This window comes from Fragaria vesca, linkage group LG4, assembly GCF_000184155.1.
Source record: "Fragaria vesca subsp. vesca linkage group LG4, FraVesHawaii_1.0, whole genome shotgun sequence".
NCBI classification, from domain to species: Eukaryota; Viridiplantae; Streptophyta; class Magnoliopsida; order Rosales; family Rosaceae; genus Fragaria; species Fragaria vesca.
The window spans coordinates 2810376-2814540 of NC_020494.1; the positions used below are offsets into that span (position 1 = coordinate 2810376).

Here is a 4165-nt window from a genome sequence, read left to right on the forward strand (position 1 = left end):
TGGTTTGGTCATTTTTTCTGGATTTCAATTCCATGATTTGGTCATTTTCATTTGAAATTCAATTTGGGTTGGATGATTTTTAATCCAATTGGGTATGTGGGTTACTTATTTGGGTGTGTATGAATTGCAGAAATTTTGAAGTTAGCATCTCAGGAGAAGTCGAGCCATTGCGGTGGTGATGGTTATGGTCTTTCTTGGCCATTCTCTACTCTAATTCGAAACATGCATTGATAGTTGTGGTTGTGTTTTAAATGCAGAAAATGTGAAGTTGATGATCGATTACCTAGGTAATAGTAATTACCCAGCTAGTCGAACCTGGTTTTGAATCACAGGTACTTGTCATTTTGCCTTCTCTTCACCGAGGTTCTTCAATGGTTTATGTGAATGGACTTGCTATGTCAAAGTGGACAAGAGCTAGGAATAGGGCAGCCAAGGTACTTATTTACATTGGTTTATGTGAATGGACTTGCTGAAATGTGCAAGTTAGTGGAGAAGATCAAAGTTAACAAAGCAATATGTTTGTGTTTGTAGTTAGGGAAGAGGCTGTGCAAGGATGAGAAGGCTTAGAAACTAGCCCTGCAACATTGGCTTGAAGCTGTGAGTATATATATCTATGCATTTCTATAACTCAGTTCTTTAGAGATAACTGTCTTCTTTCTGCTTCTTTACTTTTTGAATTCTGTTTAGAAAGCTTAGTTGTTTATGATTTTTGTACGTTTTCATCGAATAAAAGCACATGGTGAAGTTCCTCCCATTTCACCCTAAGAACAACCTAAATTTCTCTCTTGAAGTAGAAGTATATGTAATAGAGGAACTTAGCTAGAGCTAGTGGAGAACTATAACAGAAGGAAACTAGCTTAGTGCATGTGTGTGTTGAAGGGGGAGGAGCTGAGATTGCATATTTATATTAGTCCAAGGGGTGGTGGTCTAGGGTAGAATGGTTCCACATGCTTCACCAATAAGATAAAAGTCCTAAACGTAATTATCAATTATAATCCGATTCATAGACTTAAAGCCTGGGAATCTGGATATACCAAAAGAGACAAACCAAGTGTTTTCATATATGAAAATTTCCATTCTTGGATTTGAATGTGATCAGGAAGGGCACTTCAGTCACTCACCTGTGCAACATTGCAGAATAGATCCTTCTCTGGTTGACCACCACCTAGGCGCGTGAAGGGTATGAAGCAGCACTAGGTTGGCAAAGCCATGCAGTTGTGTGGTTTTCACGTTCTGGTTTGACCCTTCTATTTCCATTCTGCTTCTGCATTTTCATATCTAGGTTGCAAGAGCTCTCAACCTTACTTATACTAGTAATAAAAGCATCTTCCATCATACATACAACCATATAAGATTTTCTTATTTTTCTACAAATTTTGCACTCATGATGTTAACTTGTATTTCCTTCACCCTGAAACTGAAGGTTGGATGTTGGTGATGTCAAAGACACAAATATCAAGAAGTGTCCAAGGCCTGATCTACAGCACCAGTGCATCAAATATCTTGAACCGGTAAGAACTCATATACTAGTGACTAATCACTACTTTGATGTTCATATCTACACCCCCCATAGTAATAATTTTGACCTTTTCATTGTTTATTACAAAGGGAGAGGGAAGCATATGAAGTGGAGTCATATACAGTAATTGGAGGATGGAGAGTATGACAACATGAATTGTTTATCACAAACGGTACCTATTATTCTATAATCTATTCCCATGAATTGTTATTTAGCTATGTTGTGAACTTTTATACAATAATAATCATTAATGCTAACATCTGTTAAGTTTCTCTATAGCAGCGCTCCTTGCTATATATAGTTATGCTGAGGGAGTCTTCAACATCAAATGTACATGACAATGCTACTGCACTATTAATGGATGATTCTACCACACTCCAGGTATATATATACTTCCTCATGGAGTATACTGTATATGTATTGAAGGATAATGTTCTATGATCTGGCGTAAGTCTCTCTGCTATTTTTACAAAGTTTATTCTATGGTCTCCCTTGTATGTTTGACTGGTTTCTATGATTAATTATAACTAAAATGACAGATAGCTTGGTTTCTCAATTCATGGAATCGGCTTGAATGCATCTGTAAGTTTCTAAACCTCTTATTTTCAAGATACTCCCGCAAGTTTGTTTTGGTATATTTTGTTTCTTGTTTCAACCATATTGATAATGATTCCCAGCAACAAAAGGCTTTGTTTTATCTTAACTCAATGACAAGTAACAACAGGTAGATGTTTAGGGTTGTTTGACAGTCTAAATTTTGAGATTTATTTGTACATCAGTTAACCTAATGGTACAATTATAATAGTTTGGAATAATTTTGAGATTTATTTTGAGATTTATTTGTACATCAGTTAACCTAATGGTACAATTATAATAGTTTGGAATTTGTTAGTGATCTCTTAGTCTATGTTGGTTTTATTGAACTGAGTTTTTGGTTTCTGTGGCTGTTCATTGAACTGCATGTTACTGATATTAGTTTATATTTGGTTTGTGTTTTTGTGATGAAGTAAAAATTACTAAAGCTTTGTATCTTCAGTTTGGCAGGAAACACTTGAGTAAATGGTGGATATTGAGTTTGGTTATGAAGAACGTATTAGAGTACATCATTACAGTTAAGAGGATTTTATGCACTCTAGAATTGTAGTTGCTTGTATTTGGTTTGATGTCTCTTTTTGTAGTTTTTTAAGTTATATATGAAATGACCATTGAAGATGTATTATATAGGTCATTTCAGAAATAATAACTCATTGATGTTATAGCTTATAGGTGTCTTTAGAACAAATAGCTCTTTGTAAATTTTCTTGGTTTTGGCAATGAGAATGAATTTGAGATTTCTGAATTATGTTGTGCAAATGCTTAATTTTGTTTAGACTTTAAAATCCAATAGAATTGACATCCAAATCAAAATCAGACAACAGATTGACCCCATAGACTTTGACATCTCTACATCTTTCAAACGACATTTATATGTCGTAAGTAAAAGAAGACAATAGTGTATGTCGTCATCAGACGACAGAAAAGCATAGTAATACTAGAATGCAGACGACGGATAAATTAAGCGGATAGATAAAAAAACCATTTCGACGTCATATAAGTGACGTTAGAATAAATTTGAGACGACAGACGGATGAAATCATTTGCTGATTATTTCTTCTTTCAATGACAGAGAACTATCGTTGTAATGTTTTCTAACGACAAATTCATTTTTTATGTTACGAACCTGGATTCATACAGACGACATACAGTATGTCGTATAACCTTCCTCAGACGACAGATTATGCATATCGACTGAATGCTTATAAGATGACAGCTGGATAGACGACACGCAAAAAAGTAATCAAACGACAGGCATTGCCGGTCGTCTGAAGGCAAAATTGGCGTAGTGTCTAATCACTACGGAGGCCTTCATAATTGAAGGAGATTCTAAGATCTTGATAGTCCTTGGCGGGCAGAGTGTCTTTGGCGGATCAAAGTTCTAGTTCATGACATTCGGCATCATGTTAGCAAGTTTGATGTTGTAACCTTTAGACATATCTAGAAAGAAGTCAATTCCTTAGTTAATAGCTTAGCATTTCTAGGGCATAATGTGCCTAATTCCCTTTCTCGGTTATATCATCTCCTTTCTCAAGCTCAACCTGCTTTCCAGTTTGACTTGTTAGGAATAGGCTGTGCAAGAGTCTTCTCTTTGTAAGTTATTTTCTTAATCGAAACAAAAAAATGATTCATTTCTCTGGACACAAACCCAACTCACCACCATCTTTCTATTACTTGCTTTATGCATTAGTTTGACCGTTGACAAAATTTTGCCACCTGCATGAGAAAGAAAAGTGAAAGTTCACATTGCTCGTACGGTCAATCTGTTTTTGTCTCATTTGTTTACTAGTTTGGTTGCATAAAAGGTTGATGTTTACGACATCTCCAACAATTCTTGTAAAACTAAAATTATCTATATTTTAAAGGAAAACTCTAACAGCTCAAGTAAATCTCTATATATATACTAAAACATGAAGAAAAAAAATCTAAAATTTATTGCTTGCCTTTTACTACTTCTCTCCTAAAAAAAGGGTCATTGTATCTGTCTGGGGTAGAAGATAGAGAAATAGTTAACAAATTTAACAATTAGGTTTGTACTTTTTTTTNTTTTTT

General features: G+C 34.8%; 1 non-coding gene across 1 annotated transcript; it reads left to right on the forward strand.

The window, feature by feature from the left end:
* Positions 1-844: 844 nt before the first annotated feature.
* Positions 845-2851, forward strand: LOC101301768. The gene is made up of 5 exons (XR_184423.1): positions 845-1511; positions 1609-1691; positions 1799-1900; positions 2059-2101; positions 2556-2851. It is a non-coding gene; the product is annotated as an uncharacterized LOC101301768 (transcript).
* The last annotated feature ends 1314 nt before the right edge of the window (positions 2852-4165 follow it).